A 9738-nucleotide genomic window follows, 5' to 3' on the forward strand; every position below is an offset into this window, starting at 1 on the left:
GCTGGCTGTTTATAGCCTCCCTCTGCCAATGTAACCATCCCTAATAATAGCTCAAGGATCATGGGACTTTTCCAGCATCAAAGGCCACTGGTCAACAGCATAGGTAAAAAAGGGAGCATTCGCTTCTCTGTTGATCCAAATGGCCTCATGGATTTTAAGAGAGGAAAGACACTGGGCAGGAGTGGGTGGCCCAAGCTTTGGAAATTAACCATCCCTTGGACACGACTGAGCGACTTCACTTTCACTTTTCACTTTCATGCATTGGAGAGGGAAATGGCAACCCACTCCAGTGTTCTTGCCTGGAGAATCCCAGGGACAGGGGAGCCTGGTGGGCTGCCATTTATGGGGTCGCACAGAGTCGGACACAACTGAAGCGACTTAGCAGCAGCAGCAGCAGCAGAATACAGATTTAGCATTTAAACTCACAAAGCACATCCACATCTATTATGGAGAGATATGGGCTGCTGCTGATATGGTGGCTGATGAAGGCTGGGGAGTGCCACAGGGGAGAGTTCACTGTGGGCTGAGGCCACCCGAGGAGACTTCTAGCAGGAGGTAGCCCTGAAGGAAACAGCATTTGGAAGGCTAGATCTGGGGTGAAGTATGGGGAGGAAGTCTGAAGAAGGCACAGGACAAAGGTCCAAATGTTTAAAAAGTGCAGAAGATAGTATTGAAAATCCAACTAGACCCACCCAGCAGAAGCAGTGGAAATAATGTTGAGGAAACACTCTGAAGTCACACTGTGGAGGGCTTTGAAAGATCAGCCAAATCACTGGAATTTTGTCCTGGAGGCAGGAGGAATCTCTGAAGCTTTGTGAATGTGAGAGTAGTCAGAGAACAATGGTAATCTAGAAAACTCCTTTTAGCCAAATATGCAAGATGTATAATAAGGGAGTAGCTGGGAGAAGAGAGATCATAAGGAACACTGGACTTAGAATCAGGAGGCTGATGATGTTGCTGTCTATGTAAACTTGGACAGATCACGTCCAGATATATGCATAATTGCATGGGACTGTCTTCTCTCAAATGTGAAATACTGCCCCGATGTCAGGGAGGCCTTGGACATCATATACCAAGAGGTTAAAATGCTTTGTTAAACTAGAAAACTGGGGGGTAATGATCCAGGCTGGCAGGAGGCAGTAGAGACAAGAGTTGGTTGGTGACCCTGGAGTTGGGAGGTTAGGGGGAGGTTGAGTGAGAGGCTCCATTTGGGGGGAACATCTTCCCTCTGGAGAGATATCTTTTCCTCCATGGCATGTCCTGGATCACCTGGCACAGACTGGGGGTCAGCAAAAGATGGGGATGTGTGGAGCTAGCAATCAAGAGCTGAAGATGAGAAGTCCCCCAGGTCCCTGGTAACTTCCTCAAGGGAAAGAAAGAAAACACACAGCTAGCCTTTCAATCTTAAGTTTGAAATAAAAACAAACATTTGGGTTACTGTTGTGCAGAGTTGCCGAGTAATCATGGAGGGCAAAGAAGAGCTGGTTTGCACAAGGTGGTTGCTCAATGGAAAGGTCTTGCCTGCAGAGGTGTCCGGGAAGATACAAGCAGAAGTCAGCATGGCTGTTTTCAGAGCTGCTTGTTGGAAGGCAGGCCTTGCCCTCGTAGAAGAGAGAGTTAACATGGACGAGTGGGATGAAAACTGCTGAATTGTGACTAGGTTAGGAGGGTTGGAGAACTTTCTAGGCTCTCAGCCAGCCCTGGGCTTCTAGTGGAAGCATTTCACAATCTCCTCCTTTCTCTGCGGGTTATGTCCTCGGATTGAACAGTCTTTGGGGGCTTTTCGGGTGAGTGGAAAGTGCCCTGGACTCAGGGCCAGAGCTCTGCATTCCATTCTTGGCTCCATCACTGTCCGGTGGGATGAGCCTTCCTCTAGGGGCTAGAGTTAGACGAGGTGTCATGATCCCTGGGGTGCCCTCCAAGTCTAAACTCCAAGTGGGTGGGGGACAGTCAGCCTGTCTCTGCACACTGGGATTCAGAAGAAACAGCTACTGAGAGTGAAATGACCTACAGCCCAGAGCCGCTGAGCTCTGTGATCAGGTTTTAGCTCTGGCCATGACGTCAATACGGGGAATTTCAAATGAGGTCAGCTTGGGGCAGAGGTAACTGCGCTTGCCAGTTAAGGCTTGCAATTCCAATGAACCAGAAAGCTGGGACCCCTCCGCATTCACCCACAGTGAGCTGAGGAGCTCCTTGTAACTAGGAAAATTTTCCTAGCCAATTCCATATACAAGGACAGCATCTTCCCTTTGAGCTTGGAAGAAGAGCATAAGACATAGGTCATTCCCCCCACCCCCACCCCCACCACTAGCATTCTCCTTCCCCAAGTCTTAGAAAATAGGACCTCTTTCTCCCATTTCCCAAGCAGTGTCTCAGGGACAAATGCAGCAATTTCTCTCGCATCCACGCTTCCCCAGTTCTTTCTGGTAACCAGGAACAACGCTGGTCCAGGCTTTGGGAAGTAGGACGTTGGGGCATGAGGGCAGAGTTCACCAAGCTGACCTGTTGGTCCCTTTGGTTGCCCAGGCTGTGCTGCATGTCCCTGCAGGCAGAGTCCCACGGTGAGTGGCTCTCTCTCATTTCTAAAGAGGGACCCATTGCTCCCAAGCAGCTCGGAATCACCATTAACTTCCTCTGGCCTTGCATCTAGGGTCCAGAGGAAGATTCAAATAACAGAAACTTTACTGAACACCTATGAAAGGCTAGAATCCATTTTTAGATGAAACCAAGAATTCAGAAGAAGATTAGTTTCTGCTTTCAAGGAGGGAAACAGTATAATTGGAAAAATCTCTGTAAAACTATGTAGAACATCGGGACAGCCATCAGACAGGGACATTTCAAAAGAAAAAGAACTAGTACTCAGTTAGGAAATCCTAGAAGGCTGTGTGGCAGAAATGACTTAAGATAGACCAATCATTAACATCATTATGACCATGGCTATGATTATAGTTAACTTTTATTCTATTCTTCCTGTGTTCTAGGCGCTGTGCTAAGTATTATTTTAGTTCCTCTTCACGAAAGCCCTTCGCTCTTAGCATCACTTTGTAAATGAAGAACATGAGGTTCAGAGAGGTTAAGTAACTTCCCAAGGCCACCGTTGCAGGTAAATGATTGGAGCCCATGGTTTCCACGGAGGTATAGTGATGAGGTCTTCCTAGTGGAGGATAAAGAATGACTGCTTGGGGTGGAAAAGCAGAGCATAATTTGATGGGGAGCTGTGGGAGTTAAGATCAGTGGGACTTGAGGATCAGTGAGGAGTGAGTCTACTTTGTTCTAGCAGCTGCCGGGAGGCCGGGGGTGTTTCAGCAGGACATGGTTTAAAGAGAAGCTGGCTGCAATTTAGCAGGGAGGAAATGGCAACCCACTCCAGTGTTCTTGCCTGGAGAATCCCAGGGACGGCAGGGCCTGCTGGGCTGCCGTCTATGGGGTCGCACAGAGTCGGACACGACTGAAGCGACTTAGCAGCAGCAGCAGCAGCAGGGGAGGCAGCAGTAGGACTGGAGAAGAGGGGGCTGAGCTGAGGGAAGAGAGTGATGAGGGATTGAGTTAGGGTGGTGGAGATCAGAGAAGGGGGTGAGGGGTGAGGAGAGGAGCAACCTGAGCCTGAGCTCCTCTCCACCCATCCCCCTGCTCTCAGCATCAATGGCACAGCACCCAGAGAAGGATATGGGGACAGCTTACTCTGCTGAGGATCCACAGGAGTCTGGGGCGCCTTCCTGTCACTCAAGTCTTACGTCAGGCACCAGTGAGGTGGCTGGTCCTCTTTCCTCATCTTCAGTGAGCCGTGCCTCCCCTGAATTATAACCTTTTGTACAAGTTCAAGGGCTTCCCCCGTGGCTCAGCAGTAAAAGAATCCATTTGCAATGCAGGAGATGCGGGTTGGATCCGTGGGTCAGGAAGATCTCCTGGATGAGGGCATGGCAACCCACTCCAGTATTCTTGCCTTAAAAATCCCATGGACAGAGGAGCCTGGAGGGCTACAGTCCATGGGGTCACAAAGAATTGGACACGGCTGAAGTGACTGAGCACACACGCATGTACACATTCAATTTGTATATATAATACCTTTTCCCTCACTCTCTTCTCCCCACTCTCAAAACCCCAAGCAGCAGAACCAAATGAATCACAGGGCTCTTTTGATAGAATCAGGGTCCAAAAGAGAACACCTGGGTGGAACAAAAGAGTGTGTTCTGTGAGTCCTCAGCCAGTTTCAAGAGATCAAAGTAGAGGTGGATCAGAGAGTAACAGGGTCGGGGGAGGGGGGAGGTAGGAAGAAGGGGAGGTTCCTGCATCTTCTAACAGAAGCCAGAGCGCAGACTCCATTTCACTCCAAGGAGCCTCCTGCAATGGCTTGACCCAGGTCAATATGAGAATGAAAGCTGCAGAGTGTTTTGCCTCAGCCAGGCCAATGTGGCCACTGGTGGTCATGCTCTTCCTTCCAAACAGCTGCTGTGGAATCTCAAACAGCAGCTCGGAGTGGGATTTCCAGGCCTCATCATCCCAGCAAGGAAAGCAGTTGACATGACAATGAGAGACAGGGGAACTAGACACAAATGGGGCTTCCCAGGTGGCGCTAATGGTAAAGAACCTACTCGCCAGTGCAAGAGATGTAAGAGATTCGAGTTTGATCCCTGGGTCGGGAGGAGGGCGTGGCAACCCTCTCCAATATTCTTGCCTGGAGAATCCCTTGGACAGAGGAGCCGAGTGGACTATAGTTCATGCTGTCACAGAGAGTCAGACACGACTGAAGCAACTTAGCATACAGGCAAGCAGACGTAAGTTAATCCAACCTATGTGTGCCCAGAGTGGCCTGTGACTCACTGTCACTCAGTCACCTGTCTTCCCAGTTTGTTTTACAGACCTGCGTTGCTGATGTGGCAGGCACTGTTCTAAGCACTTCATGAGTTATTAACTTACTCAGTTCTCATAACATTCCATAAGTTACGAACCTCTACCCTGTCTGACTGATGAAGAAAGTGAGGTGCAGAGACACGAAGCAACTTGACCAGGGCCTCACAGTAATTCACAAAGTCAGGATTGAGCCCGAGCAGTTCCAACAACTACAGGGTCTGAACTCTGAAGCCCTGAACTCTGTTGCTCTTTATTCTGATTTCCACTCAGCCTCTAGCACTCCTACAAAAGAGGGAGATCAGAGCAAATCATTTCTAAAGTTGCACCGAGCTCTAACACTTTGTGATTCAGTGGAATCAGTAAGTGGTTAGGGCTCAGGCTGTGAGTTTTCAGTGAGCTGTTAAATATGCTTTGGTGTGACACAAATACCCATGTGTGCATTTCACCGAGTTCTGGCCATTGGCTGGCCACCACCCCGGCTGTGCTCAGTGGATCTGCTGGCCTATTGCAGGGCCCCAAATCTTCACGTCAGGGACTCAGAGATTCTGCACCTCTTCGCAAAGCTCTAGCCAATGGAATTGTGAAAACAGCACTCAATCTAGGCAAATAAGTGCGATGAGGAAGTAACTAGAGATTAGGGCTGCAGGGGTACAGTGATTCAGTGAGATAAGGCCGGAAGGAAACACTTGGCCCTGAGTGCTCGCCAGGGAGGTAGACCAGAGGCTTCGGTTTAATAAGGCAGGTGATTAGTTGCTGGCCACGGGGTTACTTGAGTGGAAGAAATATGACCTTTCTAGTGGCCCAAATGAGAAAGGTTCTGTATGGTAATACAATCTCAATTTCCCAGTTTGTTTAAACATTCAAATGGGATTATCACGAAATTCACATTGTGGATATTCCCATGGGGCGGTACTAGGTAGAATGGAAAGAGCACTGGCCTGGTGTTGAGACATCTGAGTTCCAGCCCTGCATCTGCCCCTAGCTAGGTGAGAGGCCATAGATGAGTCACATCCCATCTTAGCCTCAGTTTACCTATAAAAACTCTCAGCGAGTAGGGACTTCCCTGGAGGTCCAAGGGTTAAGAATCGGCCTTCCAAAGCAGGGGATGCGGGTTTGATCCCTGGTTAAAGAAATAAGCCCATGTGCGGAGGGGCAACTAAGCCCCCCATGGGCTATGAAAGATCCCGAGTGACACAACTAAGACCCACTCCCCAAATTAAAATCAATATATAAATATTTCAAAAACAAGCAAACAGATAGAATTTCTTGAGTCCTTGGCATGCTGAGAACTGTTCTCAGAGCTCGACATGTGTTCCTCTTTCTAATTCTTATAGTGTTGCCATGAGGGACACACTATAATTGCTTTTAAAAGCCAAAGAAGGAAGAAGAGACTCAGAGAGGTGAAGGAACTCATCCAGGGTCATACACTAAGAAGTGAGCTGGAAATTGCTCCTAGGGCATCTAGCTGTGTGCTTAGTTGCTCTGTCATGTCCGACTCTTTGAGACCCCATGGACTATAGCCCTCCTCTGTCCAGCATTCTCTGAGCAAGAATACAACAGTGGGTTGCCATGCCCTCCTTCAGGGAAATCTTCACAACCCAGGGATCAAACCCAGGTCTCCCACATTGCAGGCAGATTCTTTACTGTCTGAGCTACTAGGGAAGCCCAGGAATACTGGAGTGGGTAGCCTATCCCTTCTCCAGGGGAACTTCTCCATTAGGAATCAAACCAGGGTCTCCTGCATTGCAGGTTGATTCTTTACCAGCTGAGCTACCTGGGAACCCAGGTACCTAGCTACCTCTCACATTTTGAGACATAACGCTGTACTGCCCTTGTCTTTATAGAGAGGGGTGGGCTCTCTGGATGGACTACATACAGTCTTATTTAAGATACTTGTGATGAAGGCCACCTTCCAGGAGCAGTAGATGGCTTTGCTCAGCTTCCGATTCTGGACCAAGCCCATCTTTGTTCATGACTTTGTTTCTACGCAGTTTGGAAGATTCCATCAACCTCCCCTGGACCATCAGCTCTGGGTGCATAGGGCTCCACCACTGCACCCCTAGTGATAAACAATGTGCCTGATCCACAGGAGGTGCTCAGTGGTATTTGTTGAATGAAGGTAGGGATGAGTTACCAACCCTGGCTGAACAAAGGAGCAGCTGAGGAATGGGAAGTGTGGGAGAAGCAGAACAGAGCCAGCTCAGTGGAATGTGAGGGATCCAGGCAGTCTGAAAGCTAAAGATCTTAACTCATGAAGAGGTGAGATTTGAGCTTTCAGATAGAAAGCCACAGTGTAGCAATGGATCCCGTTGTAATGAACAAACTCTTCATTGAGGAGTCCACACATGGACATGTCTACCCCATAGGGTCTGGCTGCTAATGAATCACCTTGAGAGTGGAACCTGGTTCTGCCAGCCCTCGGGGAGGCCTTGGCAGGCCCTTCAGCCTCTCTGGGCTGGGCTTGCATCCTCTATCCAATTCCTCCTCTAGCCAATTGAGGTTTGGACTAAGCCTTCGGCCTCATAAGACCTCACCTGAGCTTTTCTTCCTGCAAAGGGAACATATCAGGCCCCCTCCTTCCCAGCCACCTTCTGTCCATCACAACTTGCCTGTCCTGTGTTCTGGGGCCTTCAGGATTTTGTCCTCCACTAGGTGACATTTATCCTTAGCTACTGTGATGAGCACACCTGCTGATGTGCACTTAGGTATTCATGTGTTTTACCCTGGTAAAATCATCACATTTCACCAGGCCCTTGAAGATATAGTTACTGATGGGACTTTTCAGCCCTAGAGAGGTATGTGGGGCACAAATTGTTATTAATTATAATTATAACAACTACCAATACAATGGGCAAAACACGTTGTTGTCCTTTGCATCTGATCTGATTGTCATGTGCAAGAGCAGCTTGGAGGGGTAGCACGGGCTTGTGAGAGGAGACCTGTGTGGCCAGCTCTGCCACTAACTGTGGGACCTTCTTCTCAGTGTCTTCTTTTCATAGGGGAGAAGGTTGATGAAATGATTCTAGGGCTCCCTTGTCTTTAACCTTCCTCAAATCTAGGCATTAGGGGCTTGTTTTACAGAGAACAAGTGAGGTTTGGATGGTTTAGGCAGTGTGGGATCCAGGGCATTCTTCTGTGGCTTCTTATGTGGCCTTCTGACTTATGCAACACCCCAGTGTATAAAGTACCAGCCCATCATGAGACAGGTAGCACAGGGCTTCTTATTTTTACATCCATTTTACAGACAAGGACACAGAGACTCAGAGAAATTTAATGAATTGTCTGGAGTCACACCAAACAAGATGAAGGAACTGGAATTTAAACCCAGCCCCCAGGATGGCCAACCTTGCCTGTGGTGTTAGTAATGTCTCTTGGGAGCACTTGGTCTGGTTTTTCTTGTGCTCCCCTGAGACTTAGGGCCAGATTGGCTCCCAGAGAGCTGCAGCTGGGCTCTGGCGTGACTTTGCTCTGAGACAATTGGGCTACCGATTCCCTCTCTAACCCTAGCCCCTCCACCAATTTCTTGCCTAGGGAAGCTGCCAGCAGCTGCCAACAGCTCTGTGCTGGGTGTTTTCTGTGTGACCCTCCACATCCATGCTCCTTCCCTCCTGTCCTGCCTCTCCAGGAAGCTGACTGCTGAGGAGCTCAGTTGGTTACTCTGCCCTCTGGCTTCTGGTTGGATTCAGTTGGGTGAGCAGAGGGTGGGAGAAGGGAGGATGGTTCTTCTTCAGCCCCCTCTCTACAGGCTGTAGGTTGGCAATGGTTGTGTGCATTTGTCAAAGTCTCCATCTTCAGCTGGGCAGCCCTGTCCTCTCCTCAACATTGCCTAGCTCACCAGGTTCTGGTAACTACCTCTCCATCTTTCCATTTGCCTTTTCAACCTGAGGACTAGTAACAACTCCCAGTTATTGTTATCCTCAGGATGCAGCACCATCTCTTGGGTTTCCTTAGCCTAGTCTACACCTTCATGAGCGATTCTTTAATTAATCTCTCTTTGGTAACCCTCTTTTGAGTGTGTCCTCTGCTTCCTCCTTGGACCATGACTGATACAGGCTGCTTGTTTCCTCCTTGTCTCTAGTCTTCCATTCTTAAAAGCACGGATGATCCCAGACTTTTTACGTGAAGGTCTGCCAATATTGTTCCTTGAAGGATTTAACAAAAAAACAAAACCAAGCTAAAGAGAAAAGCAAAAGGTTGGGGTTGCCAGGGGATATGGTAAAGGGCAGTGAAGTTGAACTTGGGAGGCTAAAGACTCCAGTTAGCTGCTAACTAGCTATCATCCTGCTGGGCACCTGGGCCTTCTGATAAGTAGAAGGAAGAATCATTTTTGCCTTACCTTTCCCATGAGCCTTTTGGGCAGACCAAATGAGGTGATGCCAGTAGAAGCACTCTGAAATGTTGACGCCTTTCCAAGCATTAGGTATTACTGTTGTTTTTATTAGACACAACATGAGGACAAAATCCTCAAAAGGCCATATGCTGCATTTTCCAATGCACTCAGATTTCCCTGTCGCCTCCATGCCTCCTGGATTAGGACACCTGGCATTTGCAGAATCCAAGACTGATGTCCAGGGAGTGTTGGCCAAGCCTAAACCCACATAATTGGAGCTAAAAATACCCTTGACCTCAGTGGGAGCATTTCAGTCCTGAGGGGGACAGACATAAGGGACAGAGACCGTGAGGGAAATGACTTCCATCATTCAGGGGCTGGGGTTAGGAGAGGGCAGGGAGAGGTGGCTGTCACAGGCCACCCTTGTCAAGGGCCAGTGGGAACACTGTCTTGATCACTCTCTCTCTCTCTGTCTGTCCGTGAAGAAGATTAACCTGAACCGTTTGTACTTCCCTGTTAGAATGAAGGTTATACCTTAAAGCTCTTCCTCATGGCCA

This window comes from Bos javanicus, chromosome 1 (genome assembly GCF_032452875.1).
Source record: "Bos javanicus breed banteng chromosome 1, ARS-OSU_banteng_1.0, whole genome shotgun sequence".
Classification (NCBI taxonomy): Eukaryota; Metazoa; Chordata; class Mammalia; order Artiodactyla; family Bovidae; genus Bos; species Bos javanicus.